A 14736-nucleotide genomic window follows, 5' to 3' on the forward strand; every position below is an offset into this window, starting at 1 on the left:
GGGAAAGAGGCTTGAGGCAGCATTCTCCTCACTGTGTCCACATCCTTTTCTAGACACAAGCACAGGTGCTCAAGCTTTGTTGCACCAAAAAGTCTTTGTAGAAATAATGGGCAGCAGGACACACAAAAGAAGCGAGTCAAATGAAATTGGGACTGATTAGAAAGAAGTCTGTCAAAAATATTCAGTAATTCTACAAAACCTCCCGGCCCTGACAACCACAACTAAAACACTACAGTCAATTGCTAAATTCTAAAATAATTTTGGGGGCAGGCCAATTAGCTCAGCTGGTTAAGAAATGTGGTGCTAATAGAATAATTTTGGGAATGTTCAATCCATGTGTTTTATTCACAGCTATGTAATAACTGGAAAAGCTAAACAGTATAAGGCAGGCTGACCCTCAGAGAGTCCCACCAGCCTTTACTTTGTCTCTGCTTCCTGAGAGCTGGAGTAAAGGCATGTGTTACCAATTCTGGCTTTTGAGACTGTCTTAAAAATCCATTTGGAATGAGTGAGTCCTACCCTTTCTCAATCTCACTCACACCTGGAGAGTAGAACAGGAGCATCAGTTTAACCCAGGCCAAACTCTTACTTTTGTGTTTTATTAGAAATCAAGGGGTTGGGGATTTAGCTCAGTGGTAGAGCGCTTGCCTAGCAAGCACAAGGCCCTGGGTTCGGTCCCCAGCTCCGGGAAAAAAAAAAAAAAAAAAAATCAAGAGTCCGATGGTTGCAATGAAAATCAGATTCATCTAGGCCCAAGGCTACAGATGAATTAAAACCATGCATAGAGCATAGTATGCCTGAACCTCTATGCCTTTCAGATACCATAAGCAATTACTTCACGCACCAAGAGGGTAAACAGAAAACAGCCCAGTTGTAGGCCCAACCTGTACAGGGGAAAGGGCTGTCACCCACTATCAGTACCTGGCAATACTAAACAGGTTCTCAGGAAGATGGAGGAGGGCACAACCACAACAGTGACAGTTTAGGGGGAAGGTCTGCAGGACATGAAGCACCAGCGAGGCTAGTCTGTCTCACCGTCCTACAGAACTACCAAATCAGGGTGATACCACTGACTCCTACTTTAGAACTACAAAAGATCAAACAGTAAAACACAGTGAGGAGAGTCTTGTGTCCAGGGAGCCAGGGGTTTGAGTCCCTGCATCTCAGACAGACAGAAGGCAAATACTTCCATCAAGTAAAACAGACAGAAAGGAAGGAAATCTTCACAGTCAGTTGGAAACTTTTTGTCTGAGCACAGTAGGAAAAATTCTCAGATCAACTTGTCCAGGTTACACTGCAGCCACTCCGAGAACACAACGGGGTCTTTAAAAGTAAAGCCAGCTTGCTTCTGTACACACCGCTACTTGACCTTTCTCGACCACTCATGAGTGTCTGGGCTAACTAAACGTTGACAGTACAATGGCAAACATGACATACAGCCAACCACAAGCATCTATCTTTTTCTACCACTTTCCAAAACGACTTGGGAACCAAAATCTGAACATGCACAAGTTACTGGAAGGAGAGATATGGCCCTCTGGTTCATAAGACTAATCCAGCACTGCAGGAAGGGCCAACGAGGACAGTCACTTTTTCACACAACAGAAAATGAGGAGCTGCTCCACATTAGTGGTTTTTAAACGGCTGATATGTTCTTGAGACAGGGCCACACATACCCTAAGCTGAACTTGAACTTGCGCCCACGTCCTAAGTACAAGGACCACAGACCTAAGCCACCCTCCGTCTCCTTTCATCCATTTTTTCTATGCCAAAGTGGCTGACAATCCTCCTGTATCGGTATGTGTACTTCGGGTTTGTTTATCTTTATCTTTTGCAAATAAACCTTAAAAAGGCCTTGCTAGACTCTTTCATCCAGCAAGGCCCCCTATCAAGAGGCTCCTTTCAGTTTGGAAGTCATCACCTATACATACACTGCTGCCACCAGGAAATAGTCCCCATTTCAGGATTGTCAGTGTGAGAAAAAGTCCTTCAGGTACTGACAGAAGGGCTGCTCTAACATCACTCTTCTCTATCTCAAACACCATGGCAGTCAATTCTGGCTGCCCAGGGACAAAATGTTCTGGATTAGATAAAACTGCAACAAGACAGAAGAATATGAGAGATGGCTCAGACAGAGGCCGAGAGCACCCAGGCTGGTTTCTCAGCACCCACATGGTGGTTCACAGCTGTCTCTGACTGCAGCTCCAGGGGATCTGAAGCCCTCTTTGGGTTTCTGAGGGCACCAGGTACAACATGGTGCGACAACACATCCGCATAGAGAAATTAAAAAAAAAAAAATTAGGTTTAGGGCCAGCAGCTGGCTCTCTGGGTAAAAAGACACTTGCCATCAAACCTGGTGACTTGAGTTTAATCCTTGGGACTCCACACGATGGGAAAAAAACCAGGTCAATTTTCTGACCTCCACACACATACCATGGCACCTCAAAGAAAATATACAAATGTATTTAAACAAATGACACAAATGTATTGTTTTTAGTACTGCTAGGCATCAAATTAAAGACATTTCTTTCCTTTTTTCCAAGTTTTCTCTCTCTCCCAACTAACTGTGATCAATTATTTTTGCCAGTTGCCTAGTGATCTTCAAGTCATTCCCCAACAGAGAGGCTACAGCTTGTCAATCTTCCTGCTTGGCCTTGTGTGAACTAGTTACTCTGATATGAGAAATACTATTTTAAAATTAATACCAAAATGTCCATTTGTTTGGTGGAAGCCAATTCATTCATCAAGAAGAGAGAATACCACACTGAGATGGTATGTCAGAATGCTACTGCCATAGCTTAGCCAGATCAAAACTGAAGAGCTTAGTCCAGTAGCCTGCGGGAGCACACACAGATTAAAATCTGTACACATCTAAGCCAGCCAGATGAGCCTACAACACCCAGAAGAGAAACAAGGATACAGCTGAGGACAAGGCATGCTCTCCTATCAGCTAGAATACTAATGGCCACTAACCAACCACACTGAAGGGTCTTTTCCTTTTTGTTTAAAAAAGACAGACAAAAGAGTTAAGCTTGTGTATTTAAGGCACTCGTGTAGGTGAGAGAACTTTTAAGAGTTAGTTCTCAGCAGGCATGGTGGCACACACCTTTAATCCCCAGCATTTGGGAGGCAGAGGCAGGTGGATCTGAGTTTGAGGCCAGCTTGGTCTAGACAGCTAGTTCCAGGACAGCCACGGGCTCCACATAGAAACTGTCTCCAAACCCAAAAAAGAAAACAAACAAACAAAAAAAACAAGCGGCACCACATCAGCACATGACAGCCTTTTTAAAAAGGGAATGTCCTCCATCACCTTGCCATTGTTAACATTTCTGGAGATGGTGAGTTCTCCTGTAGCCAAGTAAGGCTGACCTCACACTCACTGTGTAACAGGTGTGAACCACTGCACTAAGTGTGTTTTTCTGAAGGTTATTTGGAGAAGGCAGAGGCTTTTGATAGTTTGTATTTGTGGATTGTTAGTGGGGTGTTAGGCTATCTTTCTAAATGTCCCCATCTTTCTAAATAAAGTACTAAACCTGCCCCAGCGCAGACAAACTTTTGAAACGTGGTAGGTGAATGAAGCCAGTCATAAAAGGCCATTGTTATTTGACCTTGTTTCTATGAAATATGTAGAAGCAGCGGATCTTGATGTGGAGATCAGGGCAGCCTGGGAGGTGGGAGAACAGGAGGGAGATTGTTGATGGGCACCAGGCTTCCTCCAGGGGGTGGATGAAAGTGTTTTTTACCCATTGTTCTCCCCCGCCCCTATTTATGTATGTATTAATTTATTCACTTTACATCCTGATTGCAGTCCCCTCTTCCCTGCCTATTGTAACTCCAACTAAACGACTGAAATGTATACCAAAACTGGGAAAGCTGTTACCAAAACAACAAGAACCCTAAATATAAAGCAAAACTCTTATGTCAATCACTCAGAGGCACAACACCAAAATACAGCATCTTTTAGATCTTTATGTGCATGAATGATTCTCTTTTTGTGGTGTTAAGAGACTGACAGGCTGTCGCATAGGCATCACACTAGATCCACTAAAAAAAAAACAAAAAAAAACAAAAAAAAAACAAAAAAAAAAACAAAAAAAACAAAAAAAAACTACACATGTATTCATAGTCCTGGCTGCCTCCTCCTATTAGAGATCCACCACCTTCTTCTGCCTACCAAGTGGTGGGATTAGAAGGGCGGGCCAATTTGTTTAAGACAGGGTTTTCTGTGTAGCCCAGGCTGTCTTGGAACTCACTTTGTAGAGCAGAGATAATTTTAAAAAGCAGTTGGTGTTTAAAACCAGGGGAATTTATCATTGATGGGTTTTATCACTTACAACTACTATATACCTGTTAAAGTTTTCTAGACTAGAATAAATCTTTATACCAAGTTCCTGGATGCAATCTAGAATGATGTTTTTGGCATAGTTCCAGAATATTCTAGTCACTGTTAGTGAGTTGCTTTGTGTAATATAGCAAATGGAACCTGTCTCAGTGGCCCCAAAACTTTTTACTACTAAAACAAAACAAAATCCCAAACAACAAAACAAACCCACAACCACACTCAAACCAAAACCCATAAGCTCACTAGTCAGCTTTCTTGGCAAACTGGCCCCACTTGTAGAAGCCAAAAAACAGTGCAGTGTGTCATTAATAACGCAGGTCTCAGTGCACTCTGCCTCAGATAACAGACTACAATAGAAGGGACATTTTAGGAAAGGGAAACAGAAGCATTCTCAAAGGGAACCGAACCCAACAAATGCTGCACAGTGCTTTAGCTTACCAAGAAACTACCTGCCGATGACAGCCTGTTCCACAAAATGACAGACACTGATGCAGCAGCTTTCCTTCTGAATGCTCGCCATGGGTGAGGCTCCAAAATTCAGAAAAATGACTCAAAACTGATGAGCTGAAGATATTTGTGTCTGTGCCTCACCTCACCAGCACAACATACTATCTTTCAGATTTTTTTTTTTGATCCCAACTTGTGGAGTCAAAAGACTTTAAGACAGTGGCTCTCACCCTTCCTAGTGCTAAGACCACTTAATATAGTTCTCATGTTATGGTGACCTCCAACTCATAAGTATTTTGTTGCTACTTCATAACTGTTTTTTGCTACTGTTAGGAATCTTAATGTATATATGTGATATGAAACCCTCCTGGGGTCGCAACCCACTGCCTTAAGGTATGTGAGATACCATCTTCTTATTCAAGACATACATTCTTGGCCTCCCTATCATCTACACCAGTGGCTGCCACAAGTAGAAGCTCAAAAAAAAAAAAAAAAAAAAAAAAAAAAAAAAAAAAAAAAAAAAAAAAGGCTGAATGAACACTGCCCACCCACAGAAGGCTATGACAGGTTATGTCAAAAAAAATCTTCTGAAGTAGCTGCTTTTGGGATCCTGGTGCCAGAAGCAGGGAAGCCAAGTTCTAGCAAGTCCTGCACTGGATGTGAACAGCTACCTTTCGAAGGCAAAACCTGCTGGAAAAGTGGATAAGCTAGGGACACAGTTACAGGTGTAGAAAGAGAAGTTGTACACACAGACACACTAATGCGTGCGCGCGTGTGAGATCAAACCTGGAGAAGTCAGGCAAGGACTAAGGTGTTCTCCTGAGATCTGAGAAGTGGCATTTTAAAGGCATGTTAGTAGAGTTTTAGCCTGGTTAGTAGTGTTTATTAAGAAAAGTCTGAAGACATTTTAATACCAGGAATTAGCCAATGTGAGAACTCAGAGTATCACTAAGACACAGCTCTTCTCTGAAAGGTCTGTGAAGCCATTAGTGCCTTAGACATAGGACAGTGAGGGCACAGCAAAGGAAGGAAACAGAGCCATTTCAGGAACACAACTTATAGCCAAAACCAAAAAACTGTATTTTCTTGATACAGTTTCACTATCCCTGGCCCGCCTGGAACTTGACCGGACTGGCTTCAAGCTCTGAGACTCACCCAACACTGCTGAGACTAAAAGCATATCTGTCTTGAACTAAACTTTTGTCTTTCAGTAAGACAGCTGTGTCCCAGACAAGACATACCTGGTTTGCTATCTAGACCTCAGTGTCAAACTTCTCGAGAGGTGGGGTTGTCAGGAAAGCTATTTGCTAAAGATGGTGAAACCAGTGAGTGACGGGGAATCTACCCACAAACTAAACAGATGGGTGTTGAATTCCTTGCTCTGCCATGTACTAGCTTTGTGACCCTAAAATGTTACTTAGCCTCTAGAAGTCTACTTCCTTATATGAAGTGAGGGGCAGGAGAGATGGCTCCATCAGTGCATAAGATTGGTTCCCAGGACGTAAGGATTACGATGTGTGTTCTAGACTCCATAGGCATCCACATATATGTAGCATATACTTACACACACACACACACACACACACACACACACACACACGAAAAATAACTCTAAATCTCTGCTCTGCTGTGGTAGCACACACCTCACTCCAGCAGTTGGGAGAAAGCAAGTGGAACTCTGTGAGTTCAAGGCCAGCAGGACAATCTATATAGTGAGACCATGCATCCCACCGTTCAAGTGCTCAGGATTAAGCCAGGCAGTGAGTGAGTCAATGCCAAACTAGCTCTCATTAATTCCTCAGACCAGATACTCTGAAAAGTGCAATGACCTTGTAGAAAGCTTCGGCTATCGTATCCCTGAGATCCAGCCGGGGTTGCCATAGAAACATCTTTCTGTGTACTGCGCACTGTGCGTCTGCACTCATACAGAAACAATGCAGTGGGTTTGGCAATAATCTGGATACACATAACCAAGCCATTCAAATTAGCATATTTTCCTTTATACTTTCAAAGATACTTCAAATATTTATCTAATGGGACTTTACACACATATACCTAAGCAAGTAACCGTTACGATGCATATTGCCACCCCACGTCAAGGAACAGAGAGAAAGCTGCAATGCAAGCCAGGTCTCACTCGTTAACCTCCATCAACTTAAGAGCTCATATTTTATTTGAAAAGATGATGTCTCCACGTGTCCATATACAAGCTGAGCTGCTTGTGAAGAGCTCCACAGGCTTAGAGGCCTCCTTCCTGTCAGTGCAGTACAGTCTGGTTTACGAGGAACCCCCCCCCCAAAAAGGAAATTCAAATACTCAGTGGGCCTAAGCACAGCAGACATGTTCATTTATAATCACAAGAGCAAAACATCCTTGGATCTCAATGCTCTGCAACTAAGTTATTTTAATTCTCTAATCTTCCAAAACCACTTAGGAATAATTTTCCACAGCAATGAGAAATCATTTTCTACACCATTTTAAAATAACAGAATCATTTATTTAAACAATGTTGTCAAGCTGTTTTTCTAAGCCCTCTCCCAGGGTCAAGGTTTAAGAAAAGGTGTGGGTTGGGGATTTAGCTCAGTGTTAGAGCACTTGCCTAAGAAGAGCAAGGCCCTGGGTTCGGTCCCCAGCTGGGGGTGGGGGGTGGGGGATGGGGAAGAAAAGGTGTGTTTCCCACACAGGTTAACCTTCAATGTCACATGCAGCTGAGGAAGACCATTACTTTCCAATCCTCCTGCCCCTACTTCCTGGGTGCTGAGATTACAGGAGAGCCATGCACTACCACCCAGTGATGGATTCTCCAGCACTCGGGAGTCACTCGCCGGCCCTACCAGAGGCACTGCATTTGCCTTTTGCGTCTGCTGTCATTCATGATTTGGGGCACTTCACTTCCAGAATCAGAACAGCCCCAGGTCACTTTTCACAGGAATAACAATTTTACCAACTTAGAACTCACAACTGCAATTTAAAGTTGAAAGCCGCCGCAGCACCACATCCAAGTTTCTCACCACATAGAGTTTCTGAAGGGACCAATCACAAAGCTCCATAGTTTTCAGAAAGAAAGGACAAAAGCTATGATTGCTAAACAAAGTCACTACTGAGCAAAGTGAGAACAGGAACCAGACAACCCAGAGCACTGAGCGGCAACGGGACCTGAGCAAGTTCTCTTATTCAGACCCTGGACAAGCGACTATAGATGCACTAATGCAAACTGTACATACAACCCATCCATTTCTTGCTGGGTGTGACCAGAACCCATCCATGCAGGACCACTGGTATATGCAGACACTAGTGAAGCACTCACAGAAGCACCAAAGTGTCCCGAGCACTGGCTGCAAAGATGGTTTAGTAGCAAAAGCACTGCCACTGGTTCTTCTAGAGGACCCATGATGAGTTTCCACCATCCACAGCTCACAACCACCGGAACTCCAGTTCTAGGGGCCCCAACACTCTCTTTTGAATCTCCACAGGTATTAGGTACACACATGGTACAGGCATACTTATAGGCAAACTACTCAGACACATAAAAGTGACCCAAGCACCACAGGCCTGGACATCTGACAAAGACCATAGCTGCTGTACACAGTAGTACTTTGATTTCTTTACTTAAAACACACCACCACCACCACCACCACCACCACCACCACCACCACCACCACCACCACCACCACCACCACCACCACGACATTGTCAAGAGAATGGTTTCTAGCTAGAAAGCCAAACTGATGAGGCATTAGTCGTCATCCTCCAACACCCAGACAGGGTTTCTCTGTGTAGCCCTGGCTGTCCTGGAACTTGATCTGAACTCAAGAGATTACGTTGCTGCTGTCTCCCAAGTGTTGGGATTACAAGTGTTCTCCGTTTGGCCGAGACACTAATCTTTTACTCTTCCTCTGGACTTCTTTTTAATGGTCGAGTCCTTAGTGTCTGTGTGGAGCATGAGGCCAGGAGAGGATGTTGCTGGATACTCTGGAGCTGGAGTTACAGGTGGTTTGGAGACAGCTGACATGGGTGCTAGGAATTCTGGTTCCCTATAGGACATATCATTAACCACTGACAACCTCTGCAGCCCTAATCTCACCCAGTACTCTAAAATCAAGTAATGGGTCCCTTGATACCTAACAGTTTATCCCTACCAAAGGCTCCCAGCCAAGTCACATTAGAAGTCACCGCCAGGAGTCAATAACAAATGTAGACTCTGGCCGAAGGATTAAGTATCAGGATATACAGAGATTCAGCCCTCTCTTCAAAAGCTATCGCCAAAGGTTGTTTTCTTTGCAGTCCTCTTATCTCCCAAACACAGTTCTGGGACATTGCTGATCCTCTTTCCCAAGTTCCAGGATTGTTCTAGCAACTGTACTGGAAGGGAAGGAGAGCAACACTATGGACAGATGGGAGTGCCTCTCAAAAGTAAAGGGCTATGATCATACAGACTGAGATGAAGGAACCTGAATGGTACACTTTGCATGTTTCACTGACAAGGACAAGAATGTGTCTCACATTCTGAGACCCCCTCCCTGCTCAAACATCCTCTGTGTGATCAAGTTGATATATAGCTACCCCTAATTTTAGGAAGCAGGCTAATAATATATGGAAATGTTTCCTTCCAGTGGGATAGAATATAATCTCACTGAACTTGGAGAAAGGCAGGTGGGTCATCAAAAGGACAGGTATGAAAAGTACTAAGACACTAGAGACAAGGGGGGGGGGCAACTTTCTATCTGAGCAACAGGATAAGCAAACAAAAACCCATGGCCACAAAGGCTGGGCAAGACATAGATGGCTTACATGGCATTTTTCACCATCAAGACAGGAAATAGTTTGTCAACAAGTCAAAAACTCTGCTGAAGTACCCATTTGGTTAGTTAGCATTAGTTTATACTAGCTTCATAAACCACATTTCCATACTGATAACATGAAGAGCTATACAAGCTTAGTAAGGGATGGATGACACCAGCTGCGGACACTGCAACATCCAAGTGTACATAGTAGCAACAAAGTGCCAAGTTCTTCAGTCTCACTAAAACCACCCACTTAGGGAGCAACCTTCCCTACATGTCTCCTGGACAAGCCAATGAAACTTAAACTACTACAAGTATTTTACCTTCCCAAAAGTGCAAGAGGCATTATGACACTCATAAAAGTTCTTTGACAGGTTGAACAAATAGCTTATTGTAAAACAGCCTATGTTTATATCGATAAAATAGTATAGACACTGTGGGGAAAATATGGAACAAGCTTTTAATTGAAAAAAAAAATTAAAACACCAAAGTTTTTTAAGTATCATGTTAAAAGTTACCATAAACTGTATTTCTAGTACTTAAATTTCTTATTTGTATCGAATGTGACAATCATTCACAACTTAAAAGTCCTCTTTTTTGTCGGATAAGGGGTTGTAGAGATGGCTCAGTGATTAAGAGCACTGACTATTCTTCCAGAGGTCCTGAGTTCAATTCCCAACGATGACACAGTGGCTCACAACCATCTGTAATGGGATCCAATGCCCTCTTCTAGTGTGATAGTGAACTCAGACATAAAATAAATAAATTTATCTTAAAAAAGAATACATTCATATACATCCAATTAATAAGTTCGAAATCCCACGGCTTCAACTAAAATAAAGGAACAAAGAACTACAAAAAGACACTAGACACACCTCCAAGTCTGCCATCTTGTATTTATTGGCATCGGATCCCATTACAGATGGCTGTGAGTCACCATGTGGTTGGTGGGAACTGAACTCAGGACCTCTAGAAGAACTAGTACTCTTAACCACAGAACCATCTCCCCAGCCCAAGTTTTTCTCATTTTTTTTAATCTATCAAATCTTAGTTTCTACTTTTCCCCTTATAATAAACCAGCTATTTAAGTTGCAACTTTTCACAACTGAATTTGTAGCACAAACCTATGCAACTGTAGTAGAATTCTCAACACTTCTGCTTCTTTCCAGCCAGGGTCTCTGTGTAGTCTTGGCTGTCCTAGAACTAGCTCTGTAGATCAGCCTGGCCTGGAACTCACAGAGATCCACCTGTCTCTGCCTCTGCGTGCTGGGATTAAAGGCATGCACTACCACTGCTGAGCTTAACATTTCTGCTTTTTAAGGACTCAATTCTTTTTAATTGTTTTTTTTTTTTTAAAGTTTACTACAGGGAACAATCTCATACAGGGTATACTGTATACTTTCAATAATTAAACCTCTTGCTTTTGAGTTTTTGTGGAAATAAAACTTGCTCATTATTGTGAATTTAAAATGCTATCAGATTTCTTTCTGAACCCTGGTTTAAGAAAAAGAATCTAAGAAAAATCAATTGGTGTTTCCTATATAAGATCTTGAGAACCAAAATTTAAGATCTGGTTATTTTCATTGTCTAGTAGACTATTACAATAGTCAGAAGAAAATCTTTCAGCAAATCAAGATAACAAAGCTACTTAAACAGAACACTCTCTTCCTTGCTCAGGTTAATTAAGGCTGCTCAAAAGAATTTTAGTTCATATACTATCCACTTCAGCTTTTACGGGGCTAGAGATGGCTTGGCGGCTCTTGCAGAGGACCAAGGTCGGTTCCCAGCACCCTCACCATCTTAACCATCAGTAACTCCAATTTTAGGAAATCTATTGCTCTCTTTTGGTCTCCAGGGGCATTGCAGGCACACAAAGCATTTCTATATATGTAGACAAAACACTCATTCACATATGATAAAAACAAATTTCCATTTTCCAACCCTCCCTCTCTTTTTGTGCTAAACCCAGCTAACTGTTCAAACTGCAAGTACATACATTTTCACATTCCACAAAGTTCCCTGAAGTTAAAATGACCACCACAAAGAAACCAGCTAACTCTCATTTCATTTATAAGAACGAACAAAGGCACATTTGCAAACTTTATTTCAAACACATATTCTAACAGGAGATTGTTCTCTTATTACTCACTTTATGTGTCTAACAAATACTAACATCACAGGGCTTCAAGATCACAAGCAATCTTACTTGTATTTAATAGTGGACTGTGTAAATACTAAAAATAAATAAATAAACCATGAATCCAATGCAGTCTCTTAAGAGCCATACCCGGTAACAAGGCGCCTCTTTTTCACTCAACAAAATGTTACCTGACAGCAACTTAAAAAACCAAACCATAAAAACAAAACAAACAAAAAACCTCATCAAGTATTAAATAGTTAATTACATATAGTTATTTGATATCCCGTAATTTATCTTGGCATGCCGAGGTAATGTCTGAACAGTAGGATAAAGCACTCAGACACCAGCATCCACTGCCATCTTCCCAAACAAGAACAAGTGCATGGCAGGGCACTTTCAGATTGAATCTAGAGACTCCTACCAGGCTAGTCATATCTCTAACCAATGCACTACTTTTCTCAGGCCCTTTTAACCAAGTAATTAAGGCTTTCAGAAGCTTAGCAAGTCTTGAGTTAGACTACTCAAAACTTTATGCCCAACAGTGCAGAATGCAAATGATTGTAACAACATCACAGACTTCAAAAGAGACACAGATCTTAAATGCTCAGAACCCACTACTGCAACCAGCTCTAACTAGTTTCTTGAGGAATGTGGCTAGTCTGAAATTTTGGAAGTTTTAGGTTTTGGTGGTGATCAGGAGGAAGTCTCTAGCTTTCCTGATGCTGCAGTCCCCACCCTCCAAAACGATATACCCACCGGTGTGAATTGACAATGTAGTCCAAAGAGCAAGGCAGGGAACGGAGTCCAGATCCTCAAAATGGCAGTACAGGGAATAACCACTAGGCCACCTATCAGTTCAGTACAAAAAGTGCAACCCTGTGCATCGCGGTGTAAAAGTTGGGGCCTAGGTTTCGTACTGTGCATCTCACACCTATGGAAATAACAACAGGAATAAAATCTACAGAAATCCACACACCCTGAAAAGGTGGGTGCGCACTGAAGACTGGTGTCAACACTTGCAAAGGCGTTGGCTATTGACAGTGTACTGCTGGAAGGCTGCTGAAGGTGGAAGGCAACACACTTCTGCAATTAACTCTATTAAGTTTGACAATGAAGAACTCAATAGGGACCTGGTGTTTACCAACAAAGCCTTGCAAATCCCGACACCCATCTTGCATGGCTATCAAAATCATTACCCCACAAAAACCTCTCAAGAATGACTTTTCACTCTCCAAAGAGTTGGAAAGATTTGGATTGACCAGTGATCATCCCCCAAGCCTATGACTTTCAGGTTTTAAACAACCCCCTTTACACCTGGCCTAGAAAAGAGATGTCAACACATCAGACCTTAAGGCCAAGGAATTCTTGAGAAAGGGAACCTATGACCCAAGGATGTACACCAAGGTGACTGATCAGCAATCGAAGTCTGAGGGTGAACATATTTGAAAAAGTAAAAAAGACAACTTTCCAAACGGAGAAGTGGCTTTCTTAAATAAAATCTCTCTCTAGACTCACTTAATCCTTCGCCATGTTGCTGTCAGCTCACCCACTGCAAGTCTTGCTGGGCCCATTTTCCCATGGTCTGTAGAAGGCGCTGTTAAGCACATCCTGTTCTAGTTCTGGGGCCCTTCCCCCCTCTGCAGCCTTACCCAGTGCAGAGAATGCGCCCCCTACTGACTCCAACACTCAATGCCTTTAACCGACTTGGCTGCAGTGCCTTTTGGGTGGGGGCTGGTATTTTCTTCATGGCCACAAACCAGAAGCAACAATGCAGATTTATAAAGAAACTGCACAAAGCTATCCAAGAGACACCCCATATCGCACACATCCTATTGTGAAGGTTCAAGACACAGGCACAAGAAGCATCAGGGATGGGAACTGGGCGTTTGGGGCTGGACAGCATTAAAATGGCTAACACAGGAAACAGTTTGATTCTTTTTCCCTCCTAAGCCTTTGTCTGTGAAATGGGGTTATGACAAGAATTGTCCAGAGGACCTGGTGACTGTAAGAACACTGAGAAGACACTTGGGGTGTGTGGCAGGGAGTGAGAGTAAATGAATATTAGACTTCAGAGCTCGATCTTGGAGAGAAGAGAAGCTATCGCGCCTTTTCTAGTAGATAGGCATCCAGGTTGGGGGGTGGGGTGGGAGGACAGGCAGCCAGAGGAAAGAAGAGGTGAATAAGAGGGTGCTCAAAGAACTACTCCCCATTCATTGCATTTGAAAAAAAAAAATCTCTCTAAGGCTTTCTGGATTTCCATTTTCTAACTGCAAAGTTTATGAGAAAGCTCTAAAGAGGGAATGCTGACCAGGTAGCCCAGATTGAGAGCGGGACTGGTGAAGGGCTGTGGTGGTTAGGATGGGAGGGAAACTGGCAATGTTGTTGGGGGGGGGCAAAGACTTCCACCCCGTGCCATGCACGCTCCCCGCCCCCCCCAGGCCTTTCTCCCCTTCCCCCCAAGCCTAGGGTGGGCAGACCTGGCAGAAGGCTGGTTCCGGGGACTGGGGGAGTGCAAGAGGGAGGGGGGGAGGGCCGGGAGGGGATTAGTTCTGGGGATGAGAAAGAGAGCGGGGTTCGGCTGGGGGCGGGGTGGGTGCGGGAAGATGCCATCAGCCGCAAAAGCCCTGGTGGCCGGCGGCCTCGCGGGGCGGAGACGGGAGTCGGGCTGCAAGAAGGCTGCGGCCGGTTCAGAGCAGTGTGTGCACGCGGAGCACAATGACCGCGCCCGGGACTGGCGACGAGCAGGGCCGCGGGCTTACCTTGGCTCGGCCTCGAGGCGTGCGCGGGGCCGGCGTGCTCCAGGGCCCGGCGGCGGGTGGACGGCGGCACGGCGATGGCGGCGAGGACGCGCCCGGGGCCTCGTCGCGCTCGGGCTCCGGCTCGAGCCGCGGCCGCGGCTGCTGCCGGGGGGCGCGGCGGGCGCAGCAGAGCGGCGGGCGGCGGCGCGGGCAGTGCAGACAAAGGAGGGGCGGAGGGCGTCGGAGGGCGTGGGGCCGCGGCTTCACCGTCGCGGGCGAGCGGCG

At 44.2% G+C, this 14736-nt stretch overlaps 1 protein-coding gene across 4 annotated transcripts in view; it reads right to left on the bottom strand.

The window, feature by feature from the left end:
* The window catches only part of Adnp (activity-dependent neuroprotector homeobox), a 30122-nt gene that overhangs the window by 11866 nt on the left and 3520 nt on the right, over positions 1-14736 (bottom strand). Inside the window, exons 1-2 of one of the 4 annotated variants that reach the window (XM_039105806.2) lie at positions 14473-14610; positions 12470-12644 (exon numbers count right to left, since the gene is read on the bottom strand). The exons of 1 other annotated variant lie outside the window; for it this stretch is intronic. The gene's annotated coding sequence lies outside the window, so the exon portion shown is untranslated. 4 annotated transcript variants of the gene reach the window in all.

The sequence above is a fragment of the Rattus norvegicus genome, chromosome 3, assembly GCF_036323735.1.
Source record: "Rattus norvegicus strain BN/NHsdMcwi chromosome 3, GRCr8, whole genome shotgun sequence".
In the NCBI taxonomy this organism is placed as follows: Eukaryota; Metazoa; Chordata; class Mammalia; order Rodentia; family Muridae; genus Rattus; species Rattus norvegicus.